General features: G+C 48.0%; 1 long non-coding RNA gene and 1 pseudogene across 1 annotated transcript; one reads left to right on the top strand and one right to left on the bottom strand.

The window, feature by feature from the left end:
- The first annotated feature begins 2,470 nt into the window (after positions 1-2,470).
- LOC119317504 lies at positions 2,471-21,285 on the top strand. Its single transcript, XR_005153657.1, has 19 exons — positions 2,471-2,909; positions 3,003-3,071; positions 4,267-4,480; positions 4,817-4,914; positions 4,998-5,041; positions 5,155-5,452; positions 6,101-6,439; positions 7,109-7,438; positions 7,572-7,657; positions 8,081-8,146; positions 8,588-8,749; positions 9,561-9,694; positions 11,369-11,585; positions 12,466-12,723; positions 16,906-17,020; positions 17,948-18,057; positions 18,648-18,882; positions 19,614-19,806; positions 20,579-21,285. It is a non-coding gene; the product is annotated as an uncharacterized LOC119317504 (long non-coding RNA).
- On the bottom strand, positions 15,735-16,434 carry LOC119317496 (annotated as a pseudogene).
- Positions 21,286-24,734: the final 3,449 nt, after the last annotated feature.

Genomic DNA, 24,734 nt, shown 5'->3' on the forward strand with positions numbered 1-24,734 from the left:
TGGATGCGAGCGTTGTTAATGGGGTGTTTGTTCTCCATCTAATCTCCATGGTACTCATTTAGATATAGCATGTGTTTGTTTTGTGTCAGGTTTTGCATGTTGCAACTGAATGGCCCTTTTCTCTGAGCTTTAGGGTACTGTAATCTGACTGGAAAGTTGGTGCTTCTATTATGTAAGCTATTTGGATGACCCTGCCTTTATTTCCATCTAAATTGAACGCTACCTAACATGTTATGTTTTTCCTGATTAGTGGCAGTACATCTTTGCGAATAGTAAAGCAAAGATGTACTGCCACTAATCAGACCAACCACAATGCGAATCAATTAATCCTCCTCTACAATTTTCTTAAATTTTTTTGATTTGATTTGATCTCGAGAAGCCCATTATTTTATTTTATACATACAAAAATACCGCATGTACGGATGACCCTGCCACGCCAACCCCGCGCGCCACCGGCTTCAGCCTACGATAAGGAAGACCGCCACCAGCCATACCACGGCCGCCGCGCCGCCGAAGGCCCGCACCTCCGCCCCTGCCCGACTGCAGCCACGAAGGCCGCACCTTGAGCAGGAGCCCTCTGGCGGCGGCGAAGCAGGGGGAGGGGGATCTACGCCGCCCTCCTCGTGGGAGGGGTCAGGAGGGGCCGGTTTCTTGACAAGTAATTTTCATCTTCAGTTAATTATTCTCCTGCCTTGCTCAATGCCATTGTTGATCCTAACTACCTACCTTGGCCAAGCTACATACCTGCTTTGTCTTCATACCTTGACCTAGATAGATATCCGAATACATTGTCTTCATTCTTTTTAAGTAAATTGACTGTTGGACTCTTACAATTTTGGCTATAGGTTTTTATTGCATCATGGGAATTTATAATAGATTTAAACAAAAGAACTACTGTTTGGTTGCTTATTTTTTGTGTCTATAAAATAAATGAAACGGAGTCGTGGCAAAACCGCCCAAAAAAACTCATTGATACTTGTCGAGTTAGCGTGCAATAATAATTAGAAAATGAGGCGTGGCAAGCGGCGACGGCAGACGGTGGAGGTCGAAATGGTGTAGGGGCGGCTAGCAACGACGGTTATAACTAAGAATCTCGGTTTGTAAGGGTTTGAATTCTCTCGGTTTTCCCTTTTTATTTACAGCTTGTGTGAATGTGACGTGTGTCCTGGAGGTGTTCCTGTCCGGACTCATATTTTTTTTAATGGCTATATGAGGTTTTGCGCATTTCTTTTGTTTGAGTCGGTTGTTGGTATGACTGGTTTGATTTGCATAAGGACACGAGATTGAACCCAACATGACGCCACCGATATTACAACTCTTCGATTTGCAAACAATGTCTATCTCGAAAGATCTTAGACAACTAGGGAAGCATCTTATAGATCAACGATCCGCTTGCAAACTCAAATACCAAACCTAAACTCACACGCTATGCTTGAACCCACACGCACCCACCTAAGCATAATGTTCTTTACTTGATCGCTTGGACTCGGACCCAATCTCCCAAAACATCAAACGCCCTAGAGACTTAGTGATAATGTCAACAAGTTGTTCATTTGTGCATATATAGTTGACCTCCATTTTTCGTTCTTCAGTGCTATAACTAGACAAACTTTATAGCTTGAAAAGAGAAGAGTTTTTTTTTAGTCTAAAATAACCTGTAGAATTTTCGCGGCTTTTCATTGTTTTGCATGGATTGACACACGTAGAACACGACACGAGTCCGGACATCGGCTGGTGAGTGGATGTTGGATCAATCAAAGCATAACCAACAAGAGCAACAGAATAAGATAAATCTTAGAAGTGAGAGAAAAAAGGGGGATAAATCCACATAAAATCATTTCGTAGACCGATTCCTGACACCGCATATGCTAGCTGGAGTTAGTCGTCTCCTCTCCTGCATGCCCAAAAATCAAAGCAAAAAAGAAAAAGAAAAACCAGGCCCGGCTCCGGCTTGTGGCCAAGGCTAGACTGTGGTACCAAATATTAATTTCGATCGGTCGATGCGTTCAAACGAGAGTCAGGAACCATCCTTTATATTTGGTTCGATGTATGTAGGCGGACGATTGAGACTAACAGGAGAAAGGGACCGATCCGAGGGATGAGATATCCTATGATGTATATGTAGTAGTATTATATATATACATACATGAAGCAAAAGAGAGAAGCCCAAATGCAGACAGAACGTCATCTTCTCCTTCGTAACAACCCTCAACGGCTGAGATTGTCTGAAGAAGGGGATGGATCCATGAGACAGACGATCCAATCGACCAATCACGAGCGAGGCTCCTCTCCAACCTATCATGCCAGTGGCATATGCATCGAGAAAAATAATAAATGAACAAAGCACAATCCACGAGTCATATAGGAGTACATCAATCAAGGAAAATAATAAATGAACGAAGCGCAATCCCCGATAACAACTACCCGCCGCCGCGTAGCATTGAAAAGGCGGCGTCGAAGAAAGGGGTGGGTGATCCAGTAATCCAACCCCGACGCTTCCCATCCAACCCTTCCAACGCCGCCGCGGCTCCGATCCCTTTCTCCCTCCCTCCCACTCACCACCACCACCTCCGGCGACCCCCAATCCGGCGACGGCGACGGCGACGGCGAATCCCGTGCCCGCGTTCTTGCTCCTTCAGATGCCGCGGCTCGTCTCCTCTCCTCTCCTGTCGCCGCGGAGGAGCCACCGTGGTCGGGCAGCGGAGCACCGCCGCCGGCTGGATTCCCTCCTCTTCTCCACAATCAACCACCGCCGGCTGGAGCCCCGTCTCTTCTCCTCTCATCTCCGCCTCTCCGGTCGCTGTGGAGGAACGCAGTGTCCAACCTCCTTGCCTCCTCGACGGCGGCCGAAACCCTAGCTGTCCCCTCTCTTCCGCCCACGGCCATGGCCATGGCGGGAGGTGCAGCAGGTCAGATCCCTCCTCCCCTTCTTCTTCTTCCACCTCCTCCTTTGGATCTCTTCTTCTCCTCATCTGTTCCTCTGTCTTTTCTCTTCTCTGTAGGTAGGTACAGCGGCCAGAGGAGAGGAGATGAGAGGAGAAGAGGTGTAGTAGCAGGCCAAGATCACCGTGGTCAGTGAGCTTCCCCCACATCTCAATACCACCTGCACCGTCTAAGCTTTGGTTCATCACATTTCATCAAGACATTAAACTGTGGCAAACTCTGTCTCCCACATTTAGGTTCAGTTTTGGATGACCCAAACTGGAGCAAATTGTGTGTGTACGTATCCGTTACATGTACAAATTTCATTTTTTTTTCTAACTGGACAAGAGGATTCCCCCCGCAATGCACTCTCTACTGTCAGTCTCTCACATAGACTGCCCTGAAAATTCTTGTGGCTGCTCAAGTGTAACAACTGAGGTCGGGTTAATTTGTTGGTTGCTCTTGTAAAAATAGCAGCAATCAGGATTAGCACATATAATTGGTTCTTTTATGCTGCTAGCTTCTAACCACCAGAAAACAACTTCACACTAGGTAGGGTTCCCATCCCGACAATTCATTTTGTTTCCTTCATTCTCAACTAAAAAAAAGAGAGGGGATTTTGCTGTGCCTAGCGTGAAAGCCAGGTTGGTCGGGCATCAATCGACCAGAGTTTGGTACAGTTTTCACTAGCTAGCTGTTATATGCATTACGGTTCATGTGCTTTTTCTAAAACCACACATGTGTCTTATAATCTGATTGCTTCTCTTTCTGTGAGCAGCAGTTTCTGAGCTTCCAGCCGTTTATTAGCAGCACCAAGAGCTTAACTAGTCATCTTATTTACTTAGAGATATAGGGAGTGAGCTTAATAAGCTAGATAAATATATGGCAGAGATGCATGTTCCAGCCTAGCTTAATAGTGTGACGAGTGTGACAGAGAAGCAACGATGATGCATGATCTAGCAGCAAAGCAAGCAGCTACGGGGCTGTCAAATTGAGTTGACGGTATATAAACTAGCTATATACATGTGCGTGGCATTGATTGGTAGGTTGATGAATAAGGTGCCCACACGTACGAATCTTTCATACATACATAGATTATTACTATGTGCATTGCTGCTACTAATAACGATGGTTATAGTTTAGTTAGTGCTACTTAACTCACTGTTTTGTTGTTCTGAACCGAAAAATAGAGGGAATATTGCTGTGCCTAGCGTGAAAGTCAGGTTGGGCATCAATAGAGTAGAGTTTGCTACAGTTTTTGGTGGCTGTTTCATGTATTACAGTTTTGCCTTTTCTAAAACCACATGTATCTTATAATCTGATTGATCTTCTTTGTATGAGCAGTAGTTCCCGAGCTTCCAGGGAAGGGACGGTGATGGTGCCCCTGCAGCAGCAGGGAAAAAGTGCGACGACGATGCGAGCTCGGGCGGGTTGGGTGGCAAGCTGAGCTTCAAGTGGGAGGCCGGCAGCTGCTCGTCAACGTCGTCGGTGGTGTACTTGCCGCTGTCGTTCGTGTCAGCGCCGGCTAGGAGGATGGAGCAGCAGGCCAAGATCCATGGTGAGTGAGCTTCCCCTCTCCCCCATCTACCCCCCACATCTCAATACCACCTGCACTGTACCTTTGGGTTCATCACGTTTGAAGAAATTAAACTGTTAGCAAACTGTGTATGCGTGCGTGTGTGTGTCACGTTTTGGTTCAGTTTTGGATGGCCGAAACTGAAGCAGATTGTGCGTGTACGTTATCATTGCATGTACACATTTCATTTTTTCTAACTGGACAAGAGGATTGGGGGTTGAGGGTTGGGCATAGACTGCACTCTTGTACTGTCACATAGACTGCCCTGAACACACTGGTTTAATTTGTTTAGATGACTAATTCACTGTATTGGTCCAGATTATATCATTGAGAAGCTCCAGGACGACAAGAGGGTCAGCTGGTAGCTCTGCTTCCTCGTCTACAAGCACTCGAGCACCGCCATGGCTGGGCTGCTGGTGCGTATGATTTCATTCTGCAGTAAAGACGAGTTCCTCTGTTTGCCCCTAGTCTTCACCATGCACGTCTCTTCTGATCCTAGATGCAGGCCGTTGGGTACAAATTCGATTACGATGATTTCCACAGGTACTACCTGCTGGCTTCTCTCCAAATCTGTTAACCCGTTTCTTCTTTTCGACAGTAATTTATGGGTGGAAATTGGACCGCCAGATTCATAAAATGTTTCGTTTGTTTTGCAGCTTTGTTGATGGTCTGTTGGCTTACAAAAAGTTAACCCCGACGCCTCCCGCGTGGCGCCTCCAGTGGCCACTTCTTCATTTCCGGCATACATAAGCCCACTTGATCCATCTCCTCTTTCTCTAACGCTGTATGTGCCCACGGGTTGAGTTATGCGACCGTGGGAGTTTCACACTGCACACTGATTAGTGCAATTGAGCACGTTTATTTATTTGTATGTAAAAATATAAAATCCTTCTAACACTCGCTGGCCATTGGTGAGCAGCAGGCCATCTTCACCTCCGACCCAGCACCAACATGGTGAGTGAGCTTCCCCATCTACCCCCACATCACAATACCACCTGTAGTGTGTACGTTTCGGTTCGTCACGTTTGAAGAAATTAAACTTTGACAAACTGTGTGTGTGCGTGCGCGCGTCACGTTTAGGTTCAGTTTTGGATGACCGAAACTGGAGCAAATTGTGTGCGTACCTATCCATTGCATGTACACATTTCTTTCTTTTTTTTTGTGACGGGACAAGAGGACTCCATCTGCACTGCAGTCTTGTACTGTCACTTAGACTGCCCTGAAAAAGTTGTGGCTGCTCCTAAACACACTGGCTTAAATTGTTTGATGCTCAAGTGTTGTAACAACTGAGATGGATTTGATTTCTTGGTTGCTGTTGTAGTATATCAGGGTAGTATACAATCGGGATTAGCTGGCTAACACATATACGTGGTTGCTTTATGCTGCTGCTAACCATCAGAAAACAACTTTACAGTAGGGTTTCCCATCCCGACAATTCATTTTGTGTAGTTCTCAACTAAAAAACACGGGATTTTGCTGTGCCTAGTGTGAAAGGCAGGTCGGGCATCAACCGAGCAGATTTTGCTACAGATTTCAGTGGCTGTTATATATGTATTACAGTTTTGTTTACTCTAATCTGATTGGTTTTCTTTGTGTGAGCAGCAGTTTCTGAGCTTCCAGGGAAGGGGCGGTGCTAGTGCCCTGCAGCTGTAGCATCATAGTGTGACGATGGCATGAGCTCTGGCGGGTTCGGCGGGAAGCTGAGCTTCAAGTGGGAGGCGGGCGGCTGCTCGTTGGCATTGTCTTTGATGGTCGGTGGTGTACTCGCCGCTGTCGTTCTTGTCGGCACTACCCAGGAGGACAAATTTGCACACACCGTCGAGGGGTAACGGGAACTACAGCTACAGCAATTGGTACACATCGCCGTTGTCGTTGGCGAGCCAGAAGATCTCGACGTCAGAGGCGTGCCGGATGGTGCAATGAATTACCACTGACTCGACTGTGAGTGCCTATCTATCTACGCTGTAGCATATGTTTAATAGGATGCTCAGTTAGTTTCGAGATAGTCCAAGTAGCAAGTAGTGTGGCTAATGACATGTGTAAAAGCAATATTGGTGAACATGGAGGAGGATCGAGATTGGCCGTGCTTGTCGTCCGGCACACACAGATCATATCTGTACAATATAATGGCAAAGTGGAGTAGGCAGCTAATGACCCGATCGGCCGTGTATTAGCAGCACCAAGAGCTTAGCTAGTGATCTTATTTACTTATAGATAGGGAGTAACCTTAATAAGGTAGATAAATATATAGCAGAGATGCATGTCCGAGCTTAGTCTGACAGAGAAGCATCGATGATGCATGATCCAGCAGCAAAGCAAGCAGCGATGGGGCTGTCAACTTGAGCTGAGTGTATATACACTAGCTATATACATGTGTGTGTCATTAATTGGTAGGTTGATTAATAAGGTGCCCATCCTCACAATTCATTTTGTGTCGTTCTGAACTGAAAAATAGAGGGGATATTGTTGTGCCTAGCGTGAAAGGCAGGCTGGGCATCAATAAAGCAGAGTTTGCTACAGTTTTTGGTGGCTGTTTTATGTATTACAATTTTGCCTTTTCTAAAACCACATGTATCTTATAATTTGATCGAATCTTCTTTGTATGAGCAGCAGTTCCTGAGCTTCGAGGGAACGGGCGGTGGTGGTGCCCCTGCAGCAGCCGAAACAAAGTGCAACGACGGCGCGAGCTCGGGCAGGTCGGGTGGCAAGATGAGCTTCAAGTGGGTTGTTGGCAGCTGCTCGTCGGCGTCTATGGTGTACCTGTTGCTGTCGTTCGCGTCAGCCCCGGCCGGGAGAACGGAGCAGCAGACGCCGTCTCGGTGGAACGGGAACTACAACCACTGCAATGGGTGCTTGTCCTGGCTATCGTCGGTGAGCCAGAAGAGCTCGTCTGCATTGAAGTCAATGTTGGATGCCGCAGTGGACACCACCTATCAAACTGTGAGTTCCTATCTATCTATGCTATGGCATATGATAATAAGATGATAAGTTAGTGTCGCTGCAGACGCTAGCTAATCCAGGCAGCAATTGGTGTCTAGCTAATGACGTGTGTGCTTGTTTGGTTATTTTGCAGTCGCGGCGTTGAGCTGTGAGTAAAAAACAATATTGGTAAAGATGGACGAGGAACAGAGTTCAGTAGTGGACTCATGGCTGGGTGAGGTCCGTCGTGTGGATGAGGAACACCACTTAATTTTGTCTTCCTCTCTCTCCTGATGAGGCTTGTTCCTATTATGTATTCTTGCACTGGGTGGTGTTGTCTTTACAAGCAGATCATGATGTTTGAATGCCACCGGATTTTGGATGGAAACCAACCGATGCATCTCCATCTGATGATTTGTCTAATTGCCTCCCACTCTAGTCCTTGTGTATGAGTTTTGTCGATAGATTCTTCATCAGTTTTGTATGAGTAGTGTTGATAGATTCTTCTAGAACTGTTGAAACCATAAACAACATGGTACATTATTGGGATCTTACCCATAACATGAGGGCATCTATTTTTAGAATGTCGAAACAATCATAATATGAGCTGGTCAAAATTAGACTCATGGTTAGACGTTTTCTTCCTCGAATTTCCCATTGCAGATAATTGGGGAATTATAAGGCAATACGCGACACCGCTTTATCTCGATGAAGAAGCTGCCATGAAAGGTTAGTTCATCATATACTGCACTTGATATAAATGTTTAGCTTCTAACATAAAAGAATTTCGGAATTAATTCTTCATCGGTTTAATATGATTTTTGTTGATAGATTCGTCTAGAACTGTAGAAATCTTGAGCAACACATTACACTGTTGGGTTCTGACCCATAACATGAGGATATTTATTTTTGAAATGTGGAAGCAAATCATATATAATAAGCCGGTCAGAATTAGACTCTTGTTTGACGTTTTCTTCTTTGAATTTTACATTGAAGTTGTTCTTATAAGATAATGTACATGTATCAACACTGAATCTGGAAAGCTTAAGTAAAATATTTAAACTTGTTCATCATATGCTATCTGATTCTGAGTCAATTTACATTCATTATGACTTAGTCATTCTGCTTTATGATTTACTCAATTAGTATTGTTTCATGATGATAATGCAGCTATGCCTTCTCATAACACGTGCAACAAAAGCCAAAGGGTTGCGCCTTTTATATGTCTCTCCCCAAATAGGGGAGAAGGGTCCAGCCTGGAAGGGCGACCAAGGGGTCCTGCCTGAGCTCGACGAGTCCAGCCTGGCCATGACGACACACAACTCCCAGCAAGTAAAACCTCCCTCTCCCTCTGCTTACTCACCTGCTGCTATGCTAATCTCCCCACACGGGCTGCTGCTATGTTAATCCTCCAATGCTTGATGTTTGTTAGCTAGTTAAACGGATTGCTTTTCTGCTAAATAAATGCCCCATTAGGCAAAGGCATCTAGCTATGCACGCGTTGGTGCATGGTTGAACTTTGACTAAATTGGAGACATTCCTTTGGAATGTTTAGTTTCTTCTATGAATGAATGTGCAGCAGCATTGTTTTCAAGCAATACATAAATCCTGTTAGTATCATTGGCATGGTTGTGTAATTACCAACATAGTAGCATGGTTGAGCTATACTTTTTTTTTCGAATTCTTCTTGTTTACTGCTGTTAATTGTACTTGTAACATAGCTGTCATTGTAGTTTAATTCTTCTAGTGAGCTTTTATCAGTGCAGAGAAATGCTCTTACATGGAAAATAATTCTAATGCATGCAACATTCAGGCCCTGTTTGTAAACTCTGGAAATTTCCATGAATCTCACTGGAGTTGAACTATGTAGTAGTGTGAAATGTAGGCTCTATTGAGTTGCTGCTGCTGGTTGTGTATAATGTTATGATTGTGCTTGATGTTCTAGCGCTACTAGTACTAGTAGACGTACTTATGAATCTGTTGTTCTACACAATGATATCATTCTACTATAGACAGCCTTAATCATCATATTCATGTTTGCCTCCGCAAGCCTCGCACAAGATTCTGCTTGCAGCACTCACCCAAGTCTTCTATTTTAAACCAATTAAATCTATATATTTTCCTGCTTGATTTGGTGAAGCAGGCTCCCGGCATCATGGGCGAGGACGATGACCGGGACCCCGAGCCCAAGCCGACAAGAACGATGAGGACATCGTCGAGTCAGGGAACCCTGACCTCGACTCCCCACACAAGTTCTTGGCTCAACCCCTCTCAACTGTGAGGCTTTTTCCCTAATTTCTGTTTATGTTTCTTAGTGGATATACACTGTCATTCTTCTGGTGCTGCATAGTTCATTTGTGAACCACAGTGACCATGAGCTAAAAAGATGGTGTTTATGCTCATATATGATGGTAGTTTGTATTCTGGTTGTGAAACCAAACTATTGTGGTGAGTTCCATCATTCGTTTGGTTTACTGCTTGCTTGACGCCACCTGACTCCAGGTTCTTGTGTATCATGAAATTTTGCAATTTGCGTAGATTCTTGATGACAAGTATGGTTCCACTTCATACCATATTTGGTCCTACTACCTTGCATGATGCGTGTGTGGTTCCTGATGGTCACTTTGTAGCTATATAAGGAGGTTGTTTTGGTACTGATGAATGAATGGTATTTCAGTTTCTGGTTACTATGCTTGTGTGTTGGAGTTTAAGTAGCTAGAGGAATATAATTGATGCTGGGAGAAACCTAGGAGTTACAATAGAGCAGCATGACACATAATATTAGACTAGATGATCTGTAAATTTGAGCTATTTTGCTATTTCAAATTTGGTGCATGAATCAATTGAATATTGGCTAGTGATTAAGGAACTGAACTTATTAACACTTACTCTGGCACTATCCAAGATAGCCTCTATTGCTCCGCGTAGTGTACATACTTTTTTTTGTTCTGCTCTTGAAAAGGCCTCCCTCCTTTATGGACGTCCTAACTCATCATATATTAGGAGCATTCGTGCAAAAATCTTAATTGAACATCGATCAATAATGTGATCAATATATCTGAATTTAACACTTGTATCTGAATTGTGAGATTTGTGTTGTTATGCCACTGACATGGTAAAAAATCGATTTTTTCCCGTCAACTTATTTAATCTCACTTGGAACATATCAATCTCACTGCTCAATAAGTTAGTGGTATGGCGTTCATCTAACTCTTGAGTCTATCAGACTTTGTTTGTCCTCGTCAATAACTAATTCGGAAAACTAACTCCCAGATTGCAATGGTGCTTATTACTAGTATTCATTTGATCGTAGTATCATTGACTGGCATGATCCGAATGTTAAACTGATGGGAACTTTGCGATTCTGCGAGTTCCCTCAGAAGGTCGCCCATCTCATCTCTCTCTCTCTCTCTCTCTCTCTGTGTGTGTGTGTGTGTGTGTGTGTGTGTGTTTGGTTCTAGGCCGATTCAGTTTCTCCCCTCTTTACAATTTAAACATGAGCAAATCCGATTCATCAATCAATTATTCAATTTTGTGCCCACAAGTTGGAGCCATTTGTGGCTACGATAAGAGTTTATTGCATAATGGCCCAAGACTTTATGGGGCCATAGTGCTTCGCTGCTTGCATTCGGAAATCGTCATGTGAATTAGGTGTGCTTGTCAAATATTGCCAATATATCTGCAAGTCTTGTGTTTCGTCTACCCAATCAATGCTCTCCTCAAGCCTGCCTAGTTTCTGTTCTTTGTTAAACCAAACTATTATTGTGAGGTCCGGGGTTTGGCTTATTGCTTGCTTCATTGGTGCCACTGGACTCTCAGGTTCTCGTGTAGGTAGGAGCATGGCGAAATTCTGCAGTGATTAACTTCTTGTGCCAAATAATAAAGCTCCCCCATAGAAACTGGTAGATCCGCCACCCCCTACTAACCTTCTCTTCGTTTGCTTTGCTGCAGATGAGACGGTGACGATGGCAGGAGGGCACCAGATCTGGCCAGGAGTAGGGCCTTGTCCTGCTGAAGGAGGAGTGACGCACCTAGCTGCCGGCCTTGTCCTCCTCGAGGAGGAGGGGGCACACCAAGGGGTCTTCTCCTTTGCTTCCAAGGCAACCAAGGGGTCCTGCCCGAGCTCGACAAGCCCAGCCTGGCCTTGACGACGCACCACTCCCAGCAGGTAGCACCTCCCTCCCCCTCTCCCTCTGCTCACTCACTTGCTGCTAATCTCCCCGCAGAGGCTGCTGCTATGCTAATCTTCTGCCGGTTTCTGTTTGTTAGCTAGTTAAACGGCTTGCTTTTGTGCTAATGGCCTGTTAGGTAGACGTGGTGGCGGTCATGGCCTCGCTACTTAGTCAGGGGTTTTTCTTTGGGCCATTAATTAGCTAGCTATATGCTATGCATGTGGTGGTTAATTTGCAAGAAATAATTTTTGTCCTTGTTTTCATTTTCTTGCTCTAGTCAAACTCATCCTTTTTTAGTACTACTAGTACTTGTTAGATTTCAAGTATGTCGTTGTTGCTACAACAACAATAGCCGCCACCAATTACCGTAGCATGCTTCTTTTTTGGTAATTAGTTGCCGCACTTGATTGAATTAGCCTACTAACTAATCTATTCCATTAATAATTGTTGCTCTTGCCCAGTTTCGGTATCTCTTAGTTTGCAATTGTACAACTATATGATGAATACACGTCACAAGTTTTGGTTCAATGTCAATGTATGTACTCCCTTCTAGATACGGATGTATCTAATACTAAAACATGACTTGCTACATTCGTATTTAGACATATCTAAGACAAGAATTTTGGGACGGTGGGAGTACATGATTCAAGTTTCCTCAATGAATGAGTATGCAACAGCATTTTTTGGTTCAAGCAATGCATAGATTTTCTCATTTAAGTTTGTTTGTTTCAAGTGGTTTGTCTCATTAATGTTCTCATGGCTATATTTTTGCTCTATGGTTGCTTACTCCTTCCCATTGCATGCTATGATTTAAAGCCGCCTCTGCTCTCCAGACCAAAGCTATATGTAATGAGGTTCAGATTTTCTCTACTGCAGATCGCGCATGGCGCTGATGAGATGGCGATGATGGAAGGAGGTCATCTTGCAGCCACTGGCCTTGTTCTCCTCAGGATGGGCGCACATAGTCACCAAGGGCTCTTCTCCTCTTCTTCCAAGGCGGGCGATGAAGGGGCCTGAGCTTTACTAGTCCAGCCAGGTCACGCGATGGGCGCCGGAGATGAGGTTGAGAGCGATTCCGGCGGCGACCGCGCGGGGTCAGGCTAGGCCTTCTTCGAGGAGACGGCTCAAAACCTGGTAAACTTCGAGAATCCTATTAACTGGTTTGCGGAGCTGGGAGCTTGCGCTCCTGGTTCCAGGTTTTGATGTTTGGTCTTGTTAGGGTTGTGGTCCTAGTAGCCGCCATGTTCTTGATCCCGCTCTGGTAAATCACCCATGCTTTACGAGTGGAGATGCCTTGCGGTCTGCCAGTTGGTTCCCCTTCTGACCTGACAGCATGCTTCATCCGTACGAGGTGTCATTCTGAGTGCTGACCTTGCGATAATAAATTGGTGGTCCCTATCTATAACCTGCAGTAATAATAGCTGAAGGATTACCGTTTCCCCTAGCTTAATTCGGAAGGTGCCTTTTGTTTTTCCATAATAGAGCGGTTCTTCCACTTACAGTACTAAACCAACCATATGAAAATTTTATTTTTGGATATGTGGGGGTGGAAGCATGTAATGCATTCATTAGCTGCTCTGAAATTCTCACTTGTGATGATAAATTGGGGATTGATTATAGGCAGTTTGCTCAATTTCCACTGAAGCATCACTGTATTAGTGTAGCAGTAATACAGAAATTTGCTCGATTATAGGTAGTTTGCTCTATTTCCACTAAAGCATTACAACGTTAGTGTAGAAATGTTTAGCTTCTAACATACAAGAATTTGGGAATAAAGTTCAGTTTAATATGATTCTTTTTTTCGAGAAAACGCAAAAGAGTTGCGTTTCATTGTATTGAACAGGAAGACATCGGGGGTACAACCTCCAGAAAGGAGGGACACACACACGCACACACACACACACGACTGTCCTCACCAAGTGACTACAGCTAGGTGAGGAGGTGCCCACAACTACAGGCACGCAACGACATTAGGCCTCGCCCAGCCTTGCCTCCAGCCAAAATGGCGAAGCACTGAGACTCGGAGCAACAGGGCAGCATCACTGCCATTGCGAGACACTTCCAGGGAGGAATGCAGCTTCAGGACTGCCCAGGCCGACGTACCTCGCACCCATGTGCCTAGAGAGTCGGCGGGTGAAAGGCAGGGCCTGATTGGAACTGGTGTAGCATCCATTGGGGATCGCTGCCGCAGGCAAACGTTGCGACCTGTGTTGGAAATATGCCCTAGAGGCAATAATAAAAGTATTATTATTATATTTCCTTGTTCATGATAATTGTCTTTTATTCATGCTATAACTGTATTATTCGGAAATCGTAATACACGTGTGAATACATAGACCACAATATGTCCCTAGTGAGCCTCTAGTTGACTAGCTCGTTGTGATCAACAGATAGTCATGGTTTCCTGGCTATGGACATTGGATGTCGTTGATAACGGGATCACATCATTAGGAGAATGATGTGATGGACAAGACCCAATCCTAAGACTAGCACAAAAGATCGTGTAGTTCATTTGCTAGAGCTTTGCCAATGTCAACTATCTCTTCCTTCGACCATGAGAGCGTGTAACTCCTGGATACCGTAGGAGTGCTTTGGGTGTATCAAACGTCACAACGTAACTGGGTGACTATAAAGGTGCACTACAGGTATCTCCGAAAGTATCTATTGTTTTATGCGGATCGAGACTGGGATTTGTCACTCCGTGTAAACGGAGAGGTATCTCTGGGCCCACTCGGTAGGACATCATCATATGCGCAATGTGACCAAGGAGTTGATCACGGGATGATGTGTTACGGAACGAGTAAAGTGACTTGCCGGTAACGAGATTGAACAAGGTATTGGATACCGACGATCGAATCTCGGGCAAGTAACATACCGATAGACAAAGGGAATTGAATACGAGATTGATTAAGTCCTTGACATCGTGGTTCATCCGATGAGATCATCGTGGAACATGTGGGAGCCATCATGGGTATCCAGATCCCGCTGTTGGTTATTGACCGGAGAACATCTCGGTCATGTCTACATGTCTCCCGAACCCGTAGGGTCTACACACTTAAGGTTCGATGACGCTAGGGTTATAAAGGAAGTTTGTATGTGGTTACCGAATGTTGTTCGGAGTCCCGGATGAGATCCCGGACGTCACGAGGAGTTCCGGAATGGTCCGGAGGTAAAGATTTATATATGGGAAGTCCTATTTTGGCCACCGGAAAATGTTCGGGATTTTTCGGTATTGTACCAGGAAGGTTCTAGAAGGTTCCGGAGTGGGGCCCACCTGCATGGGGGGACCCACATGGACGTGGGTAGTGGGGGCAAGGCCCCACACCCCTGGTCAAGGCGCACCAAGATCCCCCCTTAGAAGGAATAAGATCATATCCCGAAGGGATAAGATCAAGATCCCTAAAAAGGGGGGATAACAATCGGTGGGGAAGGAAATAATGAGATTTCTTTCCTCCCACCTTGGCCAACGCCCCAATGGACTTGGAGGGCAAGAAACCAGCCCCTCCACCCCTATATATAGTGGGGAGGCGCATGGGAGCTAGAGACGAAGTTCTGGTGCAGCCCTCCCCCTCTCACAAGTACTCCTCCTCTCCCGCGGTGCTTGGCGAAGCCCTGCAGGATTGCCACGCTCCTCCACCACCACCACGCCGTTGTGCTGCTGTTGGATGGAGTCTTCCTCAACCTCTCCCTCTCTCCTTGCTGGATCAAGGCGTGGGAGACGTCACCGGGCTGTACGTGTGTTGAACGCGGAGGTGCCGTCCGTTCGGCACTAGGATCATCGGTGATTTGAATCACGACGAGTACGACTCCATCAACCCCGTTCACTTGAACGCTTCCGCTTAGCGATCTACAAGGGTATGTAGATGCACTCTCTTTCTACTCGTTGCTGGTCTCTCCATAGATAGATCTTGGTGACACGTAGGAAAATTTTGAATTTCTGCTACGTTACCCAACAACCTGCTCCTTGTGTAGCAGTCTACGCCAGATCGATGCATCACCAACCACCATCTGCCGCATCAAGTACTCCACTTGCAGTCAAAGCAGGGCCATCAAGAGGGGAACAACGTTGAGACGCCGCCGCTGCCCGGTCCGGGAGGCCGGACCTAGAATTTCTCCCGGTGCTTGAGGAGGAGGTCCGGTCAGGGTCATGCAAACGCCTCCAAGGAGGTGACGGCACCCTCGGGCGTCGCTGTTGACAGCGCAGGCCGTCGCCGCGCGGGGATTTCGCCCCGACCCAAGAACGAAGACCTCAGATGCATTGGCAGACCGGGCATGGCGAAGAATCGTCAGAGAAGACCAACACACATGGGGGAAGCCTAGAAACGTTGTCGTCGCAGGAGTGGGCACCGACCAGCGCAACTCCAGCAGGCCGGCCACCGCCGGGAGCGCGTCCAGCAGGCGGCAGCAGCCACGTGCACCGCGCCGCCGCCGCGCTGGCCCGCAGCCTCCGCCGCCAGGATCCGCTGAGGCACAGCGGAGCAGCAACCGTCAGGGTCGCCGCGCGCGTGCTTGCTAACCCAGCGGCAACCGCCGGTGGCGGACGAGGGGGGTGGGAGGAGGGAGAAGGGTGGGTGGGGACAGAGTGATTGTCGCGGGCCTGGGCGGGCTCGCGCAGCCTAGATCTGGGCGCCCTCAACTCTGTCGCACGCATCAGCGGCCGGCGGCCGCCATGGCAGCGCCACCGCGCACGCAGTCCACGCCATCTCGACCTCCCTGCGAGCAGACGGCCGCCCGCCGCGCCACCGCGCGCTCCCGCCGCTCCAACACACCCAGCAGCGGCACGCGAGCACACGAACGAGGGCCTCGCTGCCGCCGTCCACCGGTGAGGGCTTTGCCCGCCGGCATCCTCCGGCGACGGCGAGGGGAGGGAGGGGAAGGAGGGGAGCCTGGGCGGCGGCTAGGGTTTCGCCTCCCGAGTCGCCCCTGGAAGCGACGCGGAGGCTGGGGGGGGGGCTCACAATATATTTCATGTTGATAGATTCGTCTAGAACTGTTGTAATCGTGAGCAACGCGGTACACTATTGGGTTCTGACCCATAACATGAAGGTACCTATTTTTTGAAGCGTGGAAGCAAATCATAACATAAGCTGGTCAGAATTGTACTGATACTTTGACGTTTTTTTCTTCAAATTTCCATTGCAGTTGTTTGTTGTAAGATAATGTACATGTATCAACACTAAATTTGGAAAGCTTAAGTAAAAGATATAAACATGTTCATCATATCCTATCTGATTCTGAGTTGATTTAGATCATTATGACTTGGTCATTATGCTTTATGATTTACCCAATTAGTATTGTTTCATGATGATAATGCAGCTATGCCTTCTCATAACACGAGGACAAAAGCCAAAGGGTCGCGCCTTTGATATGTCTCTCACCCCAAAGGGGAGAAGGGTCCAGCCTGGCCACGACGACGCACCGCTCCCAGCAGGTAAAACCTTCCTCTCCCTCTGCCCACTCACCTGCTGCTATGCTAATGTCCCCGCACGGGCTGCAACTATGCTAATGTTCCAATGCTTGTTGTTTATTACTCCCTCCGTCCCATAATATAGGAACGTTTTTGACACTAGTGTAGTGTTAAAAACGTTCTTATATTTTGGGACAGAGGGAGTAGCTAGTTATAAACAGCTCGATTTTCTGCTAAATAAATGCCCCATTAGGTAGAGGCAGCTAGCTATGCACGTGTTGGTGCACGATTGAACTTTGATTAAATCTGGAGCCATTCCTTTTGGATCTTTAGTTTCTTCCATGAATGAATATGCAGCGGCATTTTTTGTTCAAGCAATACATAAATCATGTTAATATCATTGGCATGGTTGGGTAGTTACCAACATAGTAGCATGGTTGAGTTATTCTTTTTTTAAGTCTTCTGGTTTATTGTTGTTAATTGTACTTGTAACATCGCTGTCATTGTAGTTTCATTCTTCTAGTGAGCTCTTGTGAGTGCAGAGAAATGCTCTTACGTGGTAAATAATTCTAATGCATGCACCATTCAGGCCCTATTTGTGAACTCTGGAAATTTCCCCGAATGTCGCTAAAATTTAACTGTGTAGTAGTGTGAAATGTAGGCTTTATTGAGTTGCTGGTGGTGGTTGTGTATAATGGTATGATTCTGCTTGATGTTCAAGCGCTACTAGTACTAGTAGACGGACTTATGAACTTGTTGTTCTACATAGTGATATCATTCTACTTGATGTTCTAGCGCTACTAGTAGCATTAGCAGACAACCTTAATCATCATATTCATGTTTGTCTCCGCAACCCTCACAAAAACATTATTCTGCTCGCAGCACTCACCCCAGTCTTTTATTTAAAACCAATTAACTCTATTTATTTTCCTCCCTTGTTTGGTGTAGCAGGTGCCCGACTCTATGGACGACGGGGATGAACGGGACCCCAAGCCCAAGCTGACGAGCACGACGAGGACATCGCCAAGTCAGGGGACCCTGACCTTGACTCCCCACACAAGGTCTTGGCTCTGCCCCTCTCGACTGTGAGGCTTTTGACCCAATTTCTGTTTATGTTTTTTAAGTGGATATACAATGTCAATCTTCTTGTGTTGCATAGTTCATTTGTGAACCAAAGTGAACATTCTAGACTAGATGGTTTCTATTGTCATATATGATGCCGTGATGGTAATTTGTATTCTGGATGTGAAACCAAACTAGCGTGGTGAGGTCCATCATGGTTTTGGTCTACTGCTTGTTTGACTGCACTCGACTCCAGGTTCTTGTGTATGATGAAATTTTGCAATTTGCGTAGGTTCTTCATCACAAGTATGTTTGGTTTACCCAAGTGGTCGATGCTCTTCTCTAGCCTGCCTAGTTTCTATTCTTTTTAAACCAAACTATTTCGGTGAGGTCCGGATTTGGCTTACTGCTTGCTTGATTGGTGCCACACTGCCACTGGACTCCCCAGTTTCTCATGTATGTAGGAGCATGGCGAAGTTCTGTAGTAATTAACTTTTTGTGCCAAATAATAAAACTTCCCCCGAGAAACTGCCAGATCCGCCACAACTGCCGCCCCAAACTAACCTTGTCTTCCTTTGCTTTGCTGCAGACCGCCCATGGCGCAGACATGACGACGACGAGGGTAGGAGGGCGCCATATCCGGCCGGGAATATGGCCTTGTCCTGCTCGAGGAAGAGGAGGGATGCACCTAGCTGGGGGCCCTGTCCTCCTCGTGGAGGAGGGGCACACCAAGGGATCTGCTCCTCTGCTTCCAAGGCAACCAAGGGGTCCTGCCCAAGCTCGACGAGTCCATCCTGGCTACGACACTGCACCGCTCCCAGAAGGTAGCACTTCCCTCCCCCTTTCCCTCTCCCGCACACCCTGCTCACTCACCTGCTTCTCCCCGCACCGGCTGCTGCTATGCTAATATTCCACTGGTTCCTGTTTGTTAGCTAGTTAAACGGCTTGCTTTTCTGCTAATGGCCCACTAGGTAGACGTGGTGGTGGTCATGCCCTTGCTGCTTAATCATGGGTTTTTCCTTTGGGTCATTAGCTAGCTGTGTTATGCATGTGGCGGTGAATTTGCAAGAAAGAAATCTTGTCCTTGTTTTCATTTCCTTGCTCTAGTCAAACTCATCCTCTTTGAGTACTAATACTTGTTATATTTCGAGTATGCCGCTGCTGCTAAAACAAGGAACAGCCACCACGAATTACTGTAGCACGCCTCTTTTTTGGTAATTAGTTGATTGCACTCAATTAAATTAGTCTACTAACTAATCTAGTCCATTACTAATTGTTGCTCTTCCACTGTTCAATTTGTATGTATGTACATGATTCTAGTTTCTTCAGTGAATGCATGTGCAGTAGCATTTTTTGGTTCAAGCAATGCATAGATTCTGTTAATCCCATTGGTCCCTTTATGTTTGTTTCAATTGGTTTGGCTCATTACTGCTCTCATGGCCATATTTCGGCTCTATGGTTGGTTACTCCTGCCAAAGGCATGCTAATGTTTAAAGCTGCCTCTGCTCTCAGACCAAAGATATATGTAATGAGGTTCAGATTTCCTTTGCTGCAGATCACCCATGGCATGGATGCGACGGCGATGACGGTAGGAGGGCACCTTGCAGCTGCCAGCCTTGCCCTCATGAGGAGGAGGATGGACGCACATAGCCACCAATGGTTGTGCTCCTCATCTTCCAAGGTGAGTGATCAAGGGGACCGAGCTAGACGAGTCCAGCTCGGCCACCACGACGCAACGCTCCCAGCAGGTAGCACCTCCCTCTCCCTCTGCTCACTCACCTGCTGCTATGCTAATCTTCCAATGGTTGCTATTTGTTAGCTAGCTAGTTAAACGGCCCGCTTTTCTGCAAAATAAATGACTCATTAGCTAGGTAGAGGCAGCTTTGTATGCACGTGGTGGTGCTCATGGCCTCCCTACTTAATTAGGGGGTTTTCATGACGCCCAGCCCTGGGGTGCCATGCTAGACAGCACGACTCCCCGGTCAAGGGTGATGTGGAGTCAGCGCTGACTTACCATGTTGTACGTGCCTGGGAGCATGGCGCCCCGGCATAGGGGGCCATGCTCAATAGCTTGACGCCCTAAGCCTGCGCATGCCCTTCGCTAATCTAATGTGCATGTGTTTCAGCAGACTCCAGTACGAGCATGCGAGTGTACACCCACATGTGCTACTAGCAGTGGATGATGGACCAATCCGCTAATTAGTCTAGCCACTGGACGTTTACTCGTGATGATTTTTAAAATTTCTTTTCTACCCGAGTTGTCTAGATAAACACTCACACATAAAACATGATTCCCATGATAATTAGTGGAATATCAATCAATGCTTCTACAATACCAATCTTAGTACTTCACAGCACTAGTGGTCAGGTTAACTACTTGATTTTTGGGTAGCATCATGTAATTAGCAAGATGATTAATCAGAATGCATTATTTTTTTAATCAGAATGCATTAACAGTAAAATAATTCATCACTACAAAAGAACTTGAAATGTCTTAAGTTTACAAACGTCATACTGCAGGCAAAAAATTGGAGACTGAACTCTGAATGAAAAAAAGAGGAGTTACCTATATTATCATGGTACATCATAGTGGAATGGCAAGCCACAGTCAATCATATCAATAACGGAAAAGTACACCCACATTCTGACCAAAGAGAAGTCGTACATGACTTGTGGCTGAACTATAAAGAGCTAGCTGTGAGATGTGACTGGATTTGACATTAATTCAGCCTTGAGGCAACTGCCATTGGATGACCATGTCAGCAGACAGTTCATTCACCGATGTGATTGTACATAGACAGTCTAAATTTTTGGTGTGCAAGTGCATCATTACAGCGAGAAAATGAGAGCCAGCAAGCAATGCCTGCCTTAAACTAGTCAGTAAACTCACAAACCTGTTGGTGAGCTTGTCCAGCCGCACGTCGATGTATCCTTGGGCGACACCTTGAAGGCGAACATAGCAATGTCAGCGAAGGGGTATGGCATCCTTGCCTGGGGCGTCATGCTATTGACAATAGCATGGCGCCCTGGGCCGTGGCTGTTAGCCCAGAACTACTCGCTAGCACTCGAGTACACTGATAGACGACCGGCGGATGAGCACACACACGTACTACTCACACACTTACTAGTGTATCTCACACACACGTAGTAGCAGCAGTAGTAGTAGTACACAGCACTTGAGGCTTGGAGCACACACGGTGGTACTAGAAGGAGGAAAATGCCTTGTATTGAAGTGGAATGGCCTTCTCCAACCAGGTGGAGTGGTGCTCTTTATATAGCACTTATAAACCGACCTACTGTTCTAATTGATCTAAGCACATACGTCATATCCTATGACACGTCACTGCTTACATCTAGCATTTGCTTAGCTACTAAGTTACGGCAACTGAAGTAACTTCTCTCCTCTTTTACTGCTGCCGCTGGTGCTGCATGCTGCCGACATGCCCAATACTTCCTAGCAAAGTATTTGTTGCTGCTGCCGCTGCATGCATGCCTCCGAGACAAGGTTTGACCCAACAATCTCCTCCTCAACCTTGTCGAAGGAGCTTGTTTCCATGATCCCGATCTTGTCGTGTGGTTCCCGGAACCGAATGCGACCAAGTGCCTTCTTTGGGATGTCAGCCTTCTCATGGTTTGTGTAGCCCGTACGCCGTGCTCGTCCTTCTTGATCTCGCAGTGCTGCGATCGTCCCGCAGGCTCGCCGAGAATATCCCTCTGGGCGTCGGGACCTGTGTGGAGTGCCAACGTTGTTGTCGGCATCGAACAGGTCCGACCATGCTGTTGGCGGGGACATGACATGCCCGGGAACCACCTCGCCTGTGGGCGTCAGTGTTCCTGGGGACGTAGTTCCTGACGTCACAATGCCATGGAACTCCCTTCCCGCGGTCATCGTGTCGGACGTCATGCTACCCAGGAACTCCCTTCTTGGGGATGACTTGTCGGACATCGCACTACCCAGGAACTCCCTTCCTGGGGTCGTTGTGCCGGACACCGCACTGCCCGGGAACTCCCTTCCCGGGGTCGTTGTGCCGGACGCCACACTGACCGGAGTGGCTCCTCTCAGGGTAGCGGAGTCCTTGGTGCTCTTCCCATCAGACTTGCTTGTCGGATCTCCTCCGACAGTTGTGAGTCGTGCCTTCTGCACGGACTCGATGGACCCCGAGCGCGTCAGGGTTGCTGCGTGGCTGACCATAGAGCACCGCGCCTCCTGCACAGCCTCGATGGTCGCCAGAGTCACGGTCGAGGCCTTGCCGCCCCATGACCTTCTCTTCATGGCCTCCCAGTTGTTGAGGCCCGTCGAAGACTGCCGTGTTGCCCACACGGGCTTGCAGAACCCCGAGAACCTGGTTGTCGGGGTATGGCCGACCTGAGAGTGTCGTGCCTCTTGCACGGTCTCACTGGTCACCAGCATCATGGTTGGGACATGGCCCACCATATGCGTCGTTGCCGTGCCTCCTGACACGGGCTTATTGGGTCCCGAGGATGTCGGGTACGCCTTTGCCGTGCCAACTTGCATGGGCTTGTCGGGTCCCGAGGATGTCGGGGCCGCGATTGCCATGCCAACTTGCACGGGCTTGACCAGCGTCGCAGGGAACGTGGTTGCCGGGGTGTGGCCCCCCCACACCCGGGTCTTCATCTCCTCCCAATCGTAGTCTCCCGAGAACGTTGTTGTCGGGGAGAGCGCTACCAATGTGGGGAGGGGATTAGTTGAAGAGCTCCGTGCCTCCCGCACGGACTTAACGATTGCCGGCACCGTGGTTGCCGGAGGTGCTGCACCCTCCTGCACTGCTTCGATGCTTGTCGGGGCCATGGTCTCCGAAGGCGCCGGGCCCTCCTGCATGGTCTCGACGCAAGCCATCATCATTGCTGGCCCATCGTCCTCTTCAGCCTCGACGAGGTTCGCCGCGGCTGCGGCATCCTCGTCAGCCATCCTCTTGCGGCACTCACGGGCCCAGTGGCCCTTGATGCTGCAATATCGGCACTTGTCTCGGTCGTCGTTGCCGGCACCTCGTCCGGCTCCACCCTGGGTGCGACCGCCGCCTCTGCCGGTGCCGCCTCCGCTGCTCTGGGCACCGCCACCACGTCCTTGACGCTTCCTCGCCTCCCACTTCTTCGAGAATAGGAGTTGTCCGCCGCCGAAGCTCTCGCGGCCGTCATCAAGGCGGTCCTCGGCCACCCGCAACCGGCCCGTGAGCTCCTCGATGGAGAGCTCGCTCAGGTCAAGCAAAGTCTCGATGGAGACCGCTACCTGAGCGAAACGAGGTGGAACGACGCGGAGAAATTTTCGCACGACTCTCGCGTCGTCCATGGTGTCGCCGAGCGCGCGGAGCTGTGACGCAAGGCTGGAGATCCGCATGGCGAAGTTGTCGACGAGCTCGCCCTCCTTGAAGGCGATGTTCTCGAAGTCCGCCCGCAGCTTCTGCGCGTTCGCCTCGCGCACGCGGTTGCTGCCGAGGCGCTGGGTACGGATGGCTTCCCACGCCTCCTTGGCGCTTGCCTTCGCCGCGAGCATGCCGTGCATCTCCGGCGGCGTGGCGCGCATGAGTGCCGCCACCGCTTTCCTGTCCTCCTTACTCTCGACCAGGTCGTCCTCCATAGGAGCCCAGAGGCTCGCCGCATGGAGGTTGCACTCCATGATCAACGCCCACTCGCTGTAGTTCGAGCGCGTGAGCATCGGGAAGGTGATGGGTACGCTACCACTGACCGCGGTCTCGCGCACGACCTCCCTAACCACGACCTCACCGCGATGGCCGCGCCTGGAGCGGCTGCGCCCTCGCCGCTCCTCCGGAGCCGGCGACTGGGAGCCGTCCTGTGATGGCCGCGCCTGGGAACCACCCGAGGTGGTGCGCTGCTGAACTCCTTTACCACCGGCCATGGCTACCACAACCAGAGGCTCTGATACCAATTGTTAGCCCAGAACTACTCGCTAGCACTCGAGTACACTGATAGACGACCGGCGGATGAGCACACACACGTACTACTCACACACTTACTAGTGTATCTCACACACACGTAGTAGCAGTAGTAGTAGTAGTACACAGCACTTGAGACTTGGAGCACACACGGTGGTACTAGAAGGAGGAAAATGCCTTGTATTGAAGTGGAATGGCCTTCTCCAACCGGGTGGAGTGGTGCTCTTTATATAGCACTTACAAACCGACCTACTGTTCTAATTGATCTAAGCACATACGTCATATCCTATGACACGTCACTGCTTACATCTAGCATTTGCTTAGCTACTAAGTTACGGCAACTGAAGTAACTTCTCTCCTCTTTTACTGCTGCCGCTGGTGCTGCATGCTGCCGACATGCCCAATACTTCCTAGCAAAGTATTTGCTGCTGCTGCCGCTGCATGCATGCCTCCGAGACAAGGTTTGACCCAACAGTGGCGTTATGGTCCTAGGCACGTCCAGCGTGGAAAGTCAGCGCTAACCCCATGGCGCATTTGACTAGGGCGCCGTGTTGTATAGCATGGCGTCCTAGGGCTGGGCGTCATGAAAATGCGCCATTTTATGAAATCTTTTCAAACCGTGTTGATTTTGTGTTGAATTTTGCGAAAAGGGAAATTTTTTGTCCTTTTTCATGAATAATATGGTATTTATTTTCATGCTTGATTTGGTGCAGTGGGCACCCGGCTCCATGGACGAGGAGGACGGCTAGGACCCCAAGTCCAAG

Source organism: Triticum dicoccoides, chromosome 1B (genome assembly GCF_002162155.2).
Source record: "Triticum dicoccoides isolate Atlit2015 ecotype Zavitan chromosome 1B, WEW_v2.0, whole genome shotgun sequence".
In the NCBI taxonomy this organism is placed as follows: Eukaryota; Viridiplantae; Streptophyta; class Magnoliopsida; order Poales; family Poaceae; genus Triticum; species Triticum dicoccoides.